The sequence below is a fragment of the Lactuca sativa genome, chromosome 1, assembly GCF_002870075.4.
Source record: "Lactuca sativa cultivar Salinas chromosome 1, Lsat_Salinas_v11, whole genome shotgun sequence".
In the NCBI taxonomy this organism is placed as follows: domain Eukaryota; kingdom Viridiplantae; phylum Streptophyta; class Magnoliopsida; order Asterales; family Asteraceae; genus Lactuca; species Lactuca sativa.
Window position 1 is genome coordinate 69993657 of NC_056623.2, and position 18776 is coordinate 70012432.

Here is an 18776-nt window from a genome sequence, read left to right on the forward strand (position 1 = left end):
ACAATGGTCCTAACACCATGTCTCATGGACCCATGAATCCATCTCGCATAGGAAATTGTCTTTAATAGCAGACTCAACCACCGTTGATACCCATTTAACACGGTATAAATTTAGAATATCTTCCATAAATGATTTCTTATTGATTTGGATTGACTGGACTACTACACTACAAGGGCCTATGCTAAGATACAATAAGGTAAGACATAAATATATACTAAAAGACATGTATAATTTGAGTTAGAGTTTGGGATCGAACACTCAAACTGTCTTTAAAGTCCATAAAGAGAGACGTAGGAAGGTCGTTAGTGAAGATGTTAACATACTGATGAATTGAGGGGACATGGAAAACTTGAAGTTGGCAAGTGGTTGGTTTGTCGCAAACAAAATGGATATTAATTTTTATGTGCTTCGTTGTTTGGAGTGGTACATGGTTGTTGGTGATAAACTGCACTGATGTTGTCTTAATAAACTATAATAGCTTTACAAATAGGAGAGTAAAGCTCACAAAAGAGGTTGCAGATTCAACATCTTTTAGCTACAACATTGGCAACACCCATATACTCTACTTCGACTTTGGATCCGTATAAGGTAGGTTGTCGTTTACATGACCAAAGGAGTAAAATATTTACGAATTACCGTCGTTTAAACACATATTTGTTGATTTGTTTTTAACCATGAACGACTAAAAACCCTATTTTTTTAGTTTTTGTTATAATCAAAGTATTCGAATTTACTCTTTTCCATGAATGGACACTTGAATTAGGTTAATTCTAGTAATGTCAGGAAATTTAAATAATCTGTAGTCGCTTTATAAATTATCACCGGTAACAAAAAACAAGTAAAACTGATATCATCATATTTTTGCTTTCATAAAAATATTAAACAATGTTGGAAATCTTGTAATAACCCTAATGATTTTTTTTTCCGATCAAAATATATTAGCTTGTTTGGATTATATTAATAAAATTTGGTTTGGTTAAAAAGCTAATTTTAACCGGATAATTAGATAAATAAAATAACGTTAGAGCCTAATAATGCAACTTAGTATTGAATTAAGATTAATAATTATTCAACCGATAATTCATAATCACTCATATAACTTCAATACAGTTGAATATAACTTCAACCGGAAATTTATTCTCCATATGATGTTTCTTAAAAATACAGTAGTTTTTTTTTTTTTTTTTTTTTTTTTTTTTTTTTTAATGACACCCCCTTTAAATCCTTTACTTTATCGTTTATTGAAAGTGTCAAAGACTGATACCTAATGGAAAGAGATTTTTTATAGTTGTTTTGTGTCCACAGGAATTTAATCTCTATTTTATTTGTTGGTCAGACTCCAACATCAAAATGAGAACCTAAACAAGTCAATAAACAAAAAACTATATGTTCGATGCCAACATAGCCTAAGGTAATACTCTCCTTCTCGCAGAGTCTATACAAATAAAAGGAATGATCTAAAAAAGTGACGGACTTTCAACTTTGTTTACATTTAGTCGTTGAACTTTTTTCGTGTTTGATTTACTCATAAGTTATTTGAAACTGGTTGCATTTTACCCATATGACCGGTTGTGGACGGTCATAAGTGTAAAATGTGAACAATTTCAAATAATTCATGGGTAAATCAAACACGAAAAAAAAAAAATTTAGTGCCTAAATGTGAACAAAGTTGAAAATTCGTTAACCTTTTAAGTCGTCAGACTGCTCTCTTTCCGACACTCAATGTGAATACACATAAATGTATAGAACATATATTACATCGATAAGATTTTCTAACACTATAATGCATTAGAAGACAATTTAGAAACTATCGCGATAAACGAGACATGTTTTGAATATTTGGTGGCGTAGTATTGGAAATTTGGAATAGTGAATTTATTGGCATGACACCAACTGAAGCTCTTTATGGACGGAAGCGCATAACTTTGTTTTGTTAGCTAGAAGAGATGTCGAATCAAGTTCTAGTTTAGATAAATTTATGCTCACCATATCACCTTGGAAAGGATTGATTAGAGTTGAGAAGTGTGGGAAACTTAGTCCTCGTATTCATGGACTTTTTAACGTATTAGAAATAATCATATCACAAACATACCGATTAGATGTACCTCCTAAGTTACAAGGTATTCATAATACCACATGTTTAGCATAAGAAAAAAATGTGCAGTCATCCATACTGATAACGATGTTCAATATATAGAAAAACTTTTAGCTATATTAAATAGAAATATCAAAATGTTACGTAGAAAGGAAGTCAAATTAGTGAAAATTCAACGTGAAACTTCATAGAGGTGTTACTATGATATGGGAAATCGATTATGAGACAATATAACTTTACCTTCGGTTATTCGCTTAGCCTGATTTCGAAGACATAATCTATTTTAAAGAGGAGGTAGTTATGACATACATTATTTTTAATGGGTAACGAAATTTCAACTTTGTTTACATTTAGTCATTAATTTTTTTCGTACTTCATTTACCCATGAATTATTTGAAATTGTACATATTTTACCCATATGACAAGTTGTACACAGTCATAAGGGTAAATATGAACATTTTCAAATAATTTATTGGTAAATCAAGAGAGAAAAAATATTAGTACCTAAATTTGAACAAAGATGAAAGTTCGTTACTGTAAAAGTAGGATAAATCTTTCCCCTTGAATATTATTGATGTATGATCTCGTATAAATACAAGAGTACAACACAATTACAGGAGCTATACAAGGTACATTAAAAATAACTTAGGTAATCAAATAAACTAACCATGGATAGGACTTATCTCCAATACCCCCCTCAAGCGTATGGGTGGTGGATGCACTCTCAGTTGATCTCGAAACTATTCAAAGAACGATCTTGGTAATGGTTTGGTGAAAATGTCAGCCACCTGAAGCTTGGTAGGAACAAATTTCGTATGAAGTTTTCCTGAAAATACAAGTTCTCGAACGAAATGGTGATCAATATCGATATGTTTAACTCTCTTGTGTGCTACTGCGTTTTAAATTAGGAAAATGGCGCTTAAGTTGTCACAAAGTAACGTTGGGCGTTCAGTTGGTAATGCATTTAAGTTACATAAGAAATGAGAAATTCATATAAGCTTGGCAATGGTGTTCGCCATGGCTCGCTATTCAGATTCACAATTGGATCTTGAAATGGTAGGTTGTTTTTTCGCACTCCAAGACACAAGATTTCTACCAAAGAAGACGAGTAGCCATAGGTGGAACGTATGGTTTCAATACAACGTGCCCACTCTGCATCTGAGTAGCCAATGAGCATAGATTTGGTAGGACACGAAAATTAAAGACCATGATTGAGAATGTCGTTGATGTATCACATAATCCTTTTTACTAAAGTAAAGTGTTCATGTGTTGGAGAGTAGAGGAACTGACTTTCTTGATTAATAGCATATGAGATGTCTGGTCTGGTGATAGTCAAATACTGAAGAGCTTTAACAAAGGATCGATAGAGGGTTGAGTCGTGAAAAGGAGTCCCATTTTGGCAAAAACATCATTTATGGCAAATGGCATTCCAACAAGTTTGGAATCAAGAAGACATGCCCGACTTAGAATATCATGAACATACTTACTTTGGTTTGGAAACAAACCATCGAAAGTATAAGAGGCCTCAAGGCCAAGAAAATAGCTTAATTTGCCTAGATCCTTGATGGAAAATTCATTCTTCAAGAGACTTATGAAACGAGTAATGGAGGTCTCATGATCAATTAGAATAATGTCATTTATGTATACTAATAAATATCGAAGGTAGATGTTACGATGAAAGTCAAAAAGAGACGTATCGACTTGGCTACATTTGAATCCTTGTGTGGACAAAAGAGAAATTAGTTGTTGAAACTGATGTGCACAAAAGTACCCACTAATTTTAATATTTATGACCTAACAAACTTAGACTAACTATGCACTTATAGGCAGTGTACCTAGTCAGATTACAGTATAGCTTAGGTAAGTCGGGTGTCGATCACAGAGAACGGTGGTGAATTAATTTAAAATATTTGATTATAGGTTACAGGTCACATGAAAGAATAAAGAAATAGTTTAATAAATCTCAAACTAACAATTAATTAACAACTTTCGATAAACTAACAGGAAAACAAATCTCTTCAGGTACTTTGATTTAGATAAATTACACCTTAAAACCATAGATAATTGCATACATAAATTCATTTATTTATGTTCACCGATTCCTAAAATATTAGATTCGCGTTCACTACAACTAATCCTTTAGCAAACAAGTCAATTCAAACAGTGATCAGTTGATTAAACTAACATGCTTCCTAGTGTTCAGTTCGTATCAAGCAAGACTTGTAAATATAGTTAATCAAATTACTAATTCAATTTAACCTCTTGTTGATGGTCATCAAACAAGGCTCACACATTAACTTACTTATTCCCAAGTTAATCCTAGTTTCACATTCGTTATTCTTAGACTTATAATCTCGATGGTCATCAAAATCATAAGCAACAAGCAATCAAGCAGATGTTCATACAACTCAATTTACTTAATAATTAACAGCAAATAATTATCATTAATACGTAAGGATCTTCTAACAAGCTTGGCAAGATAAATTAAACATAAACAAATAATTCAATATAGCAATTAGTCTAATAATCAAAGCTTCATTCAATCATAAACGCAAAGAAAAAGGTTTTTACACCTAAATCAGAAACTAAATACAGAATAGTAACACAATGGAATGCTAATGTAACATCCCAAAATTCAAGGCCAAAAATTTCGTTTTAATTAAATTATTACATAAAACCATCAGTATAAAAAAAACATTCATAATAGAATCTCGTGTCAAACTAAAGTGTCAATATTCAAAACATATTATCATAAAACCATATCAGAGTGTAATCCCAAAGATCTCATGTGCGTAAAACATAGTGTGATACGCTACGATCAAGCCGGCTCCTTTCCTTTAAACACGAAGTACCTGAAACCAAAACTGAAAACCGTAAGCACGAAGCTTAGTGAGTTCCCCCATCATACCACATACTATACAATCATATAATGAACAGCTAGGAGATACGGGTCTCGCCCACACTCATGGAGGTACGGGCCTTGCCCACACTCCGCTAGCTGGGAGATACGGGCCTCGCCTGCACTCCACTATCTCTGAGATACGGGCCTTGCCCACACTCAGCTACTAAACCATAACATGCAAGTATATACAATCATATACTAAAAAGTTAGGAGATACGAGCCTCGCCCACACTCATGGAGGTACGGGCCTCGCCCACACTCCACTATCTCTGAGATACGGGACTTGCCCACACTCAGCTACTATCACAAATATCATAACACAAACATACTATCAGACACACCTGTGGTGTCCGAACTACCCTTCGGCCCTAACAACCGAACTTGTGGACTATTCCCCTCCTACCATCACTATCACATATAACATATCATGCCAACATATAAACATATCATCACATGCTGTCAGACATATCTGGGGTGTCTGACCTACCCTTCGGTCCTAACAACCGAACTCTACTACTATCACATATAACATATCATGCCAGCATATAACATATCAGGTAGTAGCAAACCTAGATGATATCACAAAGACAATCATCTAATATACAACTCCTACTGGTGGGCCGGCATTGTGGCCGTAGACCCACCGCTACTGGAAGGTAACTCACCTCACACTGCTGAAGTGCCGTAGACACAATCCCACACTGCTGAAGTCCCGCAGACTCAACCCCAGCTGCTGGATGACAGATTCCCGATCTGTCAATATCAAAACATCACCCAATTAATAATTGGGTCCCACTACATAACCATAAACACTTACTTTGGATAATTACGTTACCCCAAGCTTGGCTTATTCAAGCCCAAGGCCCAACCCGTAGGCCCAAAGTCAACTAGGAAATCAAAGCCCAACACATGGCCCAATTTTCCAAATTGGGCCTAGGCCTATACATGGTCTCATTCTGAGGCCCAACATCATATAATCATTAAGGCCCAAACTATGGCCCATCTATGGCCCAATTTTCCAAATTAGGCCTAAGCCCCTTACATGGGACTTACCCTAGGCCCATTAAATTATTCTAGTCTAATTGCTTGACTTTGGATGACCCATTAATAACCCGATCATCAAGGCCCAAAAGGAAGGCCCAACAATAAACCCAAGTGAAATTAGGGTTTCCCATAAAATGATGATTAGGGTTAAGTTTCCTACTTAACCCATTAGGGACTTAATCCATTAAGGACTTAATCCATTAAGTCCATTATCGCTTAGATTAATCTTTGCCAAAGTTTATTATTTAATATCTCAAGTTATTAAATCATTCTCGTGTGCTTCCCGATTAATTCTCACAAATTAGAGTTTAATTGGCATTAGTGTTTTCCAACCCAAAGACTAACCCATTTATTAACTTGTTGGGCTTCTAGATCAATTAGGGCTTTATTGGGCCTACTAGGCCCACTAGAATGTCATTAAGCCCATTAGGGTTTTATTAGGGTCCATTAAGGTTTTATTAAGCCCATTAAGTCTTATTAGGCCCATTAGGGCTTCCTTGGGCCCATTAGGGTTTCAAACTCTCCAAACGAATCAACACAATCGAGACAAGGCACACCGCCACCCGACACGGCGGCCGGTGGTGGCAGCCACCACCCTACGGTGGTGGTTTGAGATTTCATTTCATTATTTCGACACTATTACAGTTACAATGCAAAATCTCAAAATAACACACACTCACACTAATACTAACACACACACACAACCACCTAATGGTGGCCGACGGCGGCGCATGGCGGTAGCCACCATGGCCGGCGGCCATGGTGGTTATCTTCATAGTTTCTGGCTAACCAACATCCACACAACACCCACTCTACTGTAGCAATAAACCACACACACTAAAACACGCACAACCACCTTCTCCGATGGCTAGTGGCGGCGGACTAGGGTAGCGACCCCTATGCATTTTGCTCGGACCCCGAAAGCAGCCACCCACATGGTGGCATTCAATGAACGACAGAGACCCACGAAGGTGGCAGTAGCAACTAATGATCAAACAAAAGCGGCATCCACGCTCTAGCTCCCTGGCGGCGGAAGCAGCAAGGTGACAATGGCAGTTGGCGGCTCGCAGCCTCGTCGTCGACTGATGTTGTGGCTCCACTGACGGCGTAGGCAGCAGTCGGTCCATGCGGCGGTTGAAGAAGGAGAAGAAGAATGAGAACGGTGGAGGCTAGGAGGCAGTCGATCGATTCTTCAGTGTGCCTCGGGTTCGTTGACACTCGTCGGGGAAACATCTCCGGTCTCGGTGTCCCTCTAAGCCACTCACAGCGTCACCGGCAGCAATGGTCTCGACGGTCTTTGGTTGATCGGAACAGGAAGAGCCGATGGGAGTGGTGGCTACGCAAAGAAGGTGGCGGCTGAAGAATTAGGGCGCTTAGGGTTAGGGTTAGACGGACGCTAACACCATATATACCGCTCCTTTAGAACTTTGAACCATAATGACATAATTAGTCCCTGCCCTTCAATTTTCTTTCGAAAGAAATCCAAAACTTACATTACATCCCCTAAGCCTCTAAAATTCCTTCAAATAAAGTCCCAGAAGTTACAATTTAGACCCCGCCCTCATTAATACTTACAAATTAAGTCCGGATTTTACACTTTTAACCTCCATCTTCTAAACTTGTGACAATTAGCTCCTCGAGACCATCCTTGGATATGTAATTATTTATTTTAGGGCTACCATTTGTTCATTAATTTATTTATTTATCTAATAAATAAACATGGTATTACAGCTAAACATGGTCACGTTAACAACCCATATGATTACCGACATGTATCCGCTCTCCAATCCTTCTGATCTCCGCTCCCGTTAGCTTAACGGCCTTCCGGCCGCCTCCTAGACCCTCAAAACGGCAACTATGAAGTTTTCTTGTTGCACAAGTCGAAGTGGAATATCATAGATTATCAAACTGGTGGAATGATATGGGGTATTTATAGTTGATGGAGATGGAATTATATGGAATATTAGAGTTGGATTGGAATAAGGAAACTAATGTGGCTTAGGGATTAAGCAAATAAAGATAAGGAAAGTGGTGCTTGGGGAATAAGTAACGTGGAGGGAATTTCCGTCCAGCTTTTATGCTTCATCTTCAAGGCCGATTTTGGATAAGATAAGTGTCAAATTAGCCAAAAGTCCCTCTCACATAAGTCGTAGGAAATTTCTTCTAGTTTTCAGAACATTTTGAATCTCGTCAATTGGACTTGTGAGTCATCAGATATACCCGAAACACTGAAGAGGGGTCAATCTGCCAGCAATATCATTTTTGCATCTTTTCAGCTCCATTCTCTTTCTTTTGCATTCCATCTCCCATTTTAACTGTAATTAAATATTTCAAAGCATATTAAGTATATTTTAGTTCTAAATAATAATAATAAAGGCTAAAATATTAAGATATGTTATACATAAATATATATAAAAATACACATATCAGAAACCAAGCTCGAGGGGCTTGGTGAAGACCGTAAAGAGCTTTGTTGAGACGACACACATGATTGGGATGAGTTGGATCAACATGGCCTGAAGGTTTTTCCATGTATACCTTTTCACGTAGATGACCATTCAAGAATGCGTTTTTAGCATCTAGTTGGTGAAGGTTCCACCGATTTTTGAATGACAGATAACGAACAATGTGAACTATGGTTGCTTTAATGATAGGGATTAAGGTATGAGAAAAAATAAACTCGAGAATTTGGGTGAAACCTTGCGCAACAAGACGTGCTTTATGGTGACTAATGGTGCCATCGGCATGGTATTTGGTTCGAAACATACACTTAGACCCAACCATATTTGCATCGGAGGGGCGTGGAACAAGTGTCCAGGTGTTGTTGTGGTGAAGTGCTTGTATTTTCTCAGTCACAGCACGACTCCAATGATCAAGTTTAGCTGCTGATTTGAAGCAAATAATGCACCATGAAGATGTGTTTAAGACGTAGCAAGAAGATCAAAAAGATGTTGAGGTTTTACAATGCCCATTTTACATCTAGTATTCATAGGATGTGTTCAAGTTTGACCACAACCAGGAGATGGCGACGGATGTGGCGGACTGGTCAGTGACATAGATGGGTCGGGATGTGGCGGTGGTATGTGGTGGTTATGTGGTGACTGTGGTGGGGTGTTATTAGGTGTAGGAGCATCGTTGTTTTGAACTGTAGTGGGTGAATGATCTTCTTGTAAACAAGAAGAACAAGGTGTGGTTGTTTGAGGCGTGGGCGATGTAGATAAGCGTACTGGTGTAGTCTTGTTGGGTGAGAGAGGCGGTGTATTATCTGAATAAGAACTCATAAATAAGGTGAGAAGATTTGGGGTAGTTGTCTTGCTTGATAATGGATAAGAACTTTCATCAAACATTGCACTTCCGTCAATTCCTTTAAGTTTCAGCCTTGCGACCATACTCCCCCCGGAACCCAAAAACTTTGATTTCTTTCATCAAACTTTGCATGCCTCGTAATGAAAACTTGAGAAGTGATAGGATCCAAGCAATTGTACCTTTGTATTGAGTGCAATAGCCAAGAAAGACGCATTTGATGCTTCATGGTGCAAGTTTGTGCTCTGCGTAGGGTCGTAGATAAGGAAAGACCCGACATCCAAAGGCTTTGAAATTGTTGTAGTTGGGTGTGACATTAAAAAAAATTCAAATGGGGATTTGTTTTGTAATAACTTTATGGGTAGGCGATTAATGACATAAGTTGCAGAAGAGAATGCATCAAACCAAAAAGTTGCAGGAGCATTGACACCAAATAACATTGCATGTCCCGTTTCGGTTAAATGACGATGTTTTCTTTCTACTCGTTCATTTTGCGGTGGAATGTAGGGACAAGAAATTTGATGGTGAGTACCATTATCATGAAATAATTTTCACACTCAATTATTTAGACATTCAGTCCCCCTGTCACTTTGAAAAACCTTTAGTTTGCAAGCAAACTATGTTTGCGTGAATGTTATAAAATTTTCTAACACATCATAGAAATCAGTTTTGGTTTTGAGTGGGTAAAACCAAGCGAATCGCGAGTAGTCATCAATATACAAAGCATAGTAGCGATATTCATCAGTAGAATTGACTGGTGTTGGTCCCCATAAATCATAATATACCGAATCAAGAACATGTAAGGATTTTTTATCATTCAGTTGAAAAGGTAAGTGATGTTGCTTTGAAAGTTCACAAGAAGAACATAGATTAGGACTTGGTAGAATAGAAGTAACATGCAAATATCTGTGGTTATTAAGAATAATAACATCATAAGCAACATGATCAAGTCTTTTATGCCATAATTCAAAAGAAGCTTTAGTAGGAGAAATCACTAATGCTGCCAAAGCTTGAGAGACGAGATTGAAAATGTAGAGACCATCCTTATGCGTTCATGTTGCGAGAATTATTTTGTTGATTATGTCCTGGATAACAAAAGAAGCCCGAGAAAACAGGAAGTCAACCGGGTAATCATTAGTTATCTTACTCACAGAAAGTAGTTTCTTTCTTATGTGTGGAACTATAAGAACATCGCATAATTTCAAGTGTGGTGTAAGAGATAATGTACCAATGAGAGAGATAGGGAGCACCTTACTATTTCCAAACGCAACTTTGTCTTTGCCATGATAAGGAGCGGATGAGTCAAAATCGGTTGAATATGGGGCCATATGATCTGTTGTGTTGGTATCCACACACCAATTTGGAGTGGAGTCATTTATATTGCAATCAATATTGAAGGCTTGAACAAGATTTGCAATGGAGTAAAAGGACTTTTGAGCAAATCTGCTTAAGTCTGGACATGAACTAGCATAATGACCATCATGGCGACATAACTGACAGTGTAGTGGTCGACATCCACAACCCCTAAAAGAAGAGTTTCCATGATAAGAGGATCGTTCAGACATGCCTCTTTCACGAGAGGGATTAGCAGTGATGGCAGCAGGAGATGGGGTTGATTCATGGAGAGAAGAGACAAATAACTCGTGACCTTCAACCTGAGCAACGAGGCCACGAAAGGAAGGTCATGGAGTTGTGGCTCATTGGGCAATAGAGAAAGTTTCAAAGGACAACTCTAACCCGCATAAGAACCAGTGGATCTTGTCAATACCAGTGATCGGTTGCCTAATTACTGCAAGATTATCACAAATAAAGTTAAACTACTTAGCAAATTCATAAGAGAGGGTACCCGTTTTTAATTTGCACAAAATCTTTAAAATTTTGACAGCGTTCTATAGAGTCATGGCTATAAACTGACTATAGAGCTTTCTAGACTTCATGAGAGGAGGAGAGACCTAAGACTTTTGCCATTGCTTCTTCAGACAGAGAAGATTGAAGAATAAGGACCTTTCGGTTGAGTTTAATCCAGACAACATAGGCTGGACTTATGGTCTTGCCATCGGTTTGGATTGTATGTGGAGGGGTAGCGACAGAGCCATCAACATGGTTCATCCATTTTTGATGAAGCAGCAGTGGAGTAACTTGATTCTTCCAGAGAAGATAGTTGGAGGAGGTTAACTTGATTGTAAGCATGTGAATGAGGGTTTTGAGGGAGAAAGAATCAGTAGAAGACATCATGTGAGGGAAGGGGTCGATCGGCAAGAGATAAGAATAATTTAGGGATTTTGGTTTTAGGAATGTATTAGGTTGATACTATGTGAGAGTAGAATAAACATTTTTCCTTGAATATTATTGATCTATGATCACATATAAATACAAGAGTACAACACAATTACAAGAGCTATACAAGGTAAATTGAAAATAACTTAGGTAATCAAATAAACTAACTATGGACAAGATTTATCTTAATAGTTACCTTTCAAATAGGGCAATAATCTGTACACAACACTTTTTAACCATATAAAACAAATTATGCTTTATACAGTTGTACAATACAATCATTTAAAACGTAAGTTGTTGTGTATGGACAAAAAAATGTTGTGTACAAATCATTAGCCAAATAAATACTTCTTAAACATTTTAAGATATAAATATTTTCAACATAACATAAAATTCCAATGATTTCAAACTTTTAGACATACAAATGTTTTTCAAACATACAAGGGAATATCCATCAATATCATAGACAAAACCATTAAAATTTTCTATCTATTTCCAATGCATTAGAACTAATATCTTTTAAAATTTCTCACCACATGCTATTTCTCACGATCATACTATTCACACATCATGTCAAAATATCATGTTAGGTTGAGAATCGTAGTGAGATACAAAGGGTTAAAGGGGCTAGACATCATATACGCATATATAAAATCAGTATGTTATATATTTCAAATAAAAACCCATTTCCTTCTTTCACACTGAATATCACACTCTTGAAAAACAGTGCTTTGTTATACCACATGCTGAATAGATAAAATTAAATTTTGAATTAAAAAGTGTTTCTCACAATAGAGTGCAATGCTGATTATCGACTTAACAAATTTCCAGTCATCAATTCACAACGTCACACAAGTCATTGTTTCTCTCAATCGTTGTTTCATACTTAGAGTATTTTAGGGTTATTGCAAGACCCAAATGTTAGGATTTGGCCCATGCAAAATAATCTACTTTAAACTCATGTAAAATATGAACCATAAACATATGTACCATACTCAAGGGTTTGCAAGACCTAAGGTTTGTTGGGTTTTATACACATCAAATACATTCTAAACTAGGTAGCAGAAAAATCGAAACTACGATATACCTAAGTGTACATGCAACCTATGGATCTATGACTTCATGCTAATTACATCAACCTTAGAAAACATAAAAAACAAACAAGAAAACATACCTCTTTCGTAGCCCTTGATCTACATGCTTGAGATCTTGATCCTGTACGAAGTTGCCTAGTTGAGAGGACCCAAACCAAAATCCTCTAATGGTATCACACCTAATGACACCAAAGAGTGGAATAAAATAATTAGGAGAATGGTCAATTTCACAAACCCTAAAAGGGGTTAGAAATCGTACCAAAGAGGGAGTGGAAGAAGAGTTGACGAAACTTCAAGCCAAGGTGCAAGGAAGAATGGAATCCTTAATGTCCTATTTATAGCCTTGGATCCCTTCTTAGGTTTTGTACACCTTCCTATGTGAGATGGGAGGCCAACAACGAAATTCACTCCTTTTCCCATGTGGGATGGGGTGATTTTCATCCAACCCTAATTCCATAAGGGTTCTAGAACATTCCTGATTAACCAACTATCGATTAATGAATATTCAACCATTTAATTAATTAAATTGTTAATTAATTCCCAAAATATATTTTCAATTAGTTTCTAATTAATTATTAACCATAATAATTAATAAACAAATTTCTCCGTTATTTATTCTACTCAATTTGGGTATTGATGGCAACCCAAAAGGACTCTGTTATTATTAGAAATATTACCAATAGTTAATCACCTTGGACACACTTTCCAACATCTTTTAGTTACATAAAACTATTTTCTGCGGGGCAACGGGGTGTTGGTGTGGGCGGAAATGGGTGTGTATATGTTTATATTTAGAAACATTTTGAAGTTGAAAAAGAATGGAAAACAATAATTATTAGTTTTTTAAGTTTTATGTAATTCTAGAAAACAATATAATTATTGTTTCCTTACTTTTCAATTTTCATTGAATTTTTTTTTACGGAAAACAAGTTATTTTTACATAACTAACACACACTCCAAGTGATTTGGTAAAAACTTTTTAGAATATAAATACCATGAAAAATCATATTTCACTCAAATATATAAACCATACACCATACTAGGGATGAAAGTGGATCCAAACCCGGACCGGATGGACCCGGACCCGAAAACCCGAAAACCGGTTAACGAGATTTTGTAGAACCGAAAACCGGACCGGTATATAGGAACCGATTCCGGTTCGGTTCCGGGTAAAGTGGGTCTAGAACCGGAAAACCCGGAAACATCAAAGTGGGTAGGTTGGAACCGGATAAAGTGTGTTTAGAACCGAAAAAACCGGAATTTTTTGGTAATTACTTACTACTTAGTGGGTTGAACTTTGAAAATTTTCATATTGATCCCGACTTTAGGGGACTCTAACTCATTGAATATGAAACCAAATTAATAAAATTATAGTCTAAAATCATGTACAAAATCTAAAATACACTGTGGAAAAAACTGCATGTCAATCTGACTTTAAAAGAATGAGATGTGCATGTGTTAACATTTTCACATAACACAATGTACAAAAACAAACAGCTGAAAAGTTGAAAATTTTAAGTTTTGATATCCCGACTTCGGAGGACTGTAAATCATTGAATGTTAAACCAAAAATGATAAAATTATAGTCTAAACTCATGTACAAACTGTAAACTACAAGTTGGAAAAAACCACATGTCAATCCGACATCAAACAAATTAGATATGCATGTTTTAAAACATTTACGGAATACAAAAAAACTGAAAAACTAAAAACTTCCAGCTTTGATATCTCGAATTTGGGGGACTATAAGCCAATGAATATAAAACTAAAAATGACAAATTTATGGTCTAGAATCATGTATAAACTCTAAACTATATGTTAGAAAAAACCTATGTGTCAATCGGAATTGAAACAAATGAGATATGCATCTTTTAAACGTTTCACAAAAACCGGTACCGGCCCTAAAAATGGTTTCGGTTCCAAACACTGGTTCCAGTTTTTAGACCCGGTTTACCCCGACCCGATGGACCCAAACCCGGATTACTCGGAACCCACTTCTTAGGTGTGACATGAAACCACACTTTTGTGGTAATTGCTAATATGTCGCCTACGTGACATTGTGGTTTCATGAAGGAGTATGAGTGTGACACCACTCCTTAGGTGTGACATGAAACCACTCCGGTTTACCAAGACCCGATAGACCCAAACCCGGGTTTTTTTTTTTATTAAAAATAAAAATTTTAATTATTAAAAAAATTGAGTGTGACACCACTACTTAGGTGTGACATGAAATCACACTTTTGTGGTAATTGCTAATATTTCGCCTACGTAACACTGTGGTTTCATGAAGGAGTATGACACCACTCCCTCCAACCTAATTAACTACCATATATATGTTGGATTAGTGTCTAAGTCCATAACTATTTTGGTATGTACTTGACCCGATGGTGCATGGTCCTTTTGGGTTGCCTTCACCAAAGCAACTTAATTGGAGAAATAAATAGAGAGAGAGGTTATTATGATTTATTAATATGTTATAAGGATAATATATTAAAGGAGAAATCATATTTGTTTAATTAATATTGGTCAATAATTAATTGAGAATTAATTTTGTGATCAAGTGTAATTAATTAAACTAGAGGGGCTGAATTGTAATTATGTGATAGTTACAAAATAAGGTAAGGATTATCTTATAAGGGTGGTGAACGAATTTAAGGTTGGAAAGCCTTAGAATTCGAGTATGATAAGGATTCAAGGATTATCTTATTGGTTGCTTAATGGATAATCAACTAGATAAGGATAATGACTGAAACCCTATCTCTACACCTATATAAACACCCCTAGGGTTATGAATTCGTGTATCCCTTCCCAAGAAGTCCCAAATACGAATTCTAACCTCCCTCCTCTCTCCTTATACCTTCTCCACTTGCTTATGGTGTTTGTAAGCCATTAGAGGAGTGACACTTGTGACTCTCTGCTTTCCAAGGTCAATTCAAGGAGGAATTGGATTGTTATTGCTATATAACAATCAAGGTATGTTCTTAAACCTATTTTCATGTGAATTCTGATTTCCATATGCTAGTATTAGGGTTCAAAGTCTTGGATTCAAAGTATGTACAATAGAGAAACCTAGATCCGAGCTTTAGGGTTTGTATGAGCACATAGGATGTCTTATGACCAAAACCCATTAGTGGTATCAGAGCCATGATTGGTTTCTATTGTATTGATGCTTGATGTAACTGAAAATCGTGTTTTGGCCTCACTGTTCGACCTGACTCGGCGAGTCACTCTTGGACTCGGCGAGTCAGCCCTACTCGGCGAGTTCCAGAGGGTGACTCGGCGAGTCGGTGCGTCAGACAGTGCTTATCTCGGGATTTCTTGCTGTTTATGCATTGGGATAATTACCTTATCATGTTAGATTAATATTAATCCGATTATATGATATATTTGACTATAATTTTAATCTAATTGAAGATATTTATCAATTAATAGGATAATTGTTTCCTTATAAGATAATTGATTAATTATTTTGAGTAAATTGATAAATTATTTTGCAAGAAATCATCAAATATGGATAATTATGTGATTAAATGTTAATTTGAATTATTTGTTATTTGATCCTTGTTGTTATGAAAAGTTTCATATTTGACCCTTTAGGTTTTATAGTTTAAATTTGAACCCCAAAAGTTTTGTTGTTTTGAAATTTAAATAGTTGAAACCCTGATGTTTTAAAAAATGTTTCAAAACTTGCCCTCAAGTTTTGGAATTTAAATTTTGATTAAATAGTTTAATTTTGATGCATATTTAAATTCTAAACCCTAATGTGTTGAAATGTTTCAAAACTTGCCCTCAAGTTTTGGAATTTAAAAGTTGATTAAAAGTTTAATTAGGAATGTTAAATTCTAAAACCCTAGCATAGTTTTGAAAAAGTTCGAATCACACCCTTATGGTTTTATTAATTAATTAAGGTGTATAATTAAAAGAAGTTTAATAAATCCATAAAAGTTTAGGTTTACAATTTAAGTGAATTAAAGGTATAATTGTTAAATTGAACCACCTAATATTTTAAAAGTGTAAAATACACCCTATACTATATATAACATTAAAAGTCTAACATTATATATATGTATAACTAAAAGTCAGTCTTACCGTTAGTAGGCCTCATTCACGAAGCTGGTCTATAAGGGGTGTTTAAGGAAATTGCCTATAAAATGGCGATTGAATGGGTATCCCTCTTACCCACCGCACTCTTGACTAGTGGAGGGTCGTTAGCCGAACGGGTAGGATAGGACGAAACCTTCCATTATAAGTATAATGAATTATAAAAGTAACTAAATGTTTTTCAAAATTCCCAATCTTAGTTACTTAGGCAAAAGTGAATTGATGCAATTCCATGAAATTACACTTTGTGCCCTTGCAAAGACGTTAGTGGAGCGTGTGTGGTTAACCGGCACACTAAATGGGTCTAAGCAAAGGTAGCAAAGGGTGACTCAATGTTTGTCATAGTTCGGTGGAGCGTGTGTGGTTTACCGGCACATCGAATAGGTGACTGTAACATGTGAGGGCACCATGTAAGTTTGCATGGTTATTCACACCCGCTTTGTGATCCTCGGCATCCCAGTCACAAACAAGAGGGGCATATCGAGATTTAAACATGCCATTGAAAGTTCAATGTATCTCAAAGGATCTAGGAGTTTTCATAGATTTAAAACTTAAATTTCTTTTTCGTTTTTCGTGGTGGAAATTAGTGAATCGTCATTCACTTACCTTCAAATATTCTGCAATTAGGGTTACGGCATCCCTCTCCCGAGTTGTAGAATATTGTGTTGGGTCCTAGCCTTAGTATCTCATTTGGGTGATTTACTAAGGACTCTATCTATCAACTAACTTGAATTCGTTTTTCTCCCGTTTTGTAGATGTCAAAGTTCGACAACTATGGTCTTCCCAAATCCCGTGGAACAAGCATTCCACATGAAGATGATATTCCACGATTCGATCGAGGAACAAGAAATCATGCTTCACTTCCTCCTCCTCCTCCTATTGTTCTCCCCAACCCACAAGATCGAAGAATTGAAAGGTTTAATATCACTAAAGCCTTATTGGAAATGAAACATGAAGATGGTAAACCCGTGTGTGCCCACGTTCTAGGAATGAAATCACACATTGATAGGTTGATAATGTTGGGTGTGTCATTCCCAAATGAGTTGGCTGTGAATTGGGTTTTGCAGTCACTTCCAGAATCATATAATGAGTTCAAAAGAAAGTATTATATGATGAATCATGACGACAACCTCATTGACCTAACTTGCATGCTCATTGCTGCTGAATCAGAAATGATTTGGCGAAGCAATGGAGCGCATTTGTTGGGAAAGTCAACCGACCATACTTCCGAGGACGTTCTAGGAGAACCGACCTGCGTTTGCTGCCAAAAGAAAGGGCGTTGGATACAAGTCTGCCACAAGAGCCTGAAGAGTCCAAAAGATGGGAGAGTCAAAGAGTATGGCTGCACTTCAGGTAAAATCCACTATCTAACTCCATTAAGTTCCTATTCATTGATTCTTAATACATAATGTGATATGATTGCATTTGAATGTTTTGCAGGATCGGTGAAAAGAAAGGAAGCTTGGTAAAAGAGCAAGAAGAATCTAATCACAAGGAATGGATCTTGATCGCATGGACTTGAATTTTTGAGCTTAGAAAGTTATGATAAAGTTGTTAGAAATTTTCTTTTGTACATAGTTTTCAATGGATTTTGCATTGTAAGGACAAATGTTTTCCGCTGTTTTTATAAATAAAATAAATTTTGTTTGACTTATTTATTTAATTGTTTATTTCCTTACAATGAAATCATTATGAGAATCGATGTTTGAATATTTCTACAACGAATGGATATGATTCTTGTTTATGTTATTTATGGAAATGTCAAGAATTTACCAAATAGGGAGAGTTTCTCATCGCCCAAAGTTTCAATCAGACAGAAATTTGGAATCATGCAACTTGGTTGCATGATGAATGAGAAATTCATATTTGGAAATTAGACCAATTCGTTGACAAAGTGTCAAGTGAAGGACTAGGAGATCAAGTACACAGAGTTGCGTGTTGATCAAGACCACCATAAGAG

The 18776-nt window shown here is 36.3% G+C and overlaps 1 long non-coding RNA gene across 1 annotated transcript; it reads right to left on the bottom strand.

The window, feature by feature from the left end:
* Positions 1–9572: 9572 nt before the first annotated feature.
* Positions 9573–11669, bottom strand: LOC122195984 (uncharacterized). Its single transcript, XR_006187155.2, has 3 exons — positions 11297–11669; positions 10595–11133; positions 9573–10429 (listed from the first exon to the last, which is right to left on the bottom strand). It is a non-coding gene; the product is annotated as an uncharacterized LOC122195984 (long non-coding RNA).
* Between the last annotated feature and the right edge of the window lie 7107 nt (positions 11670–18776).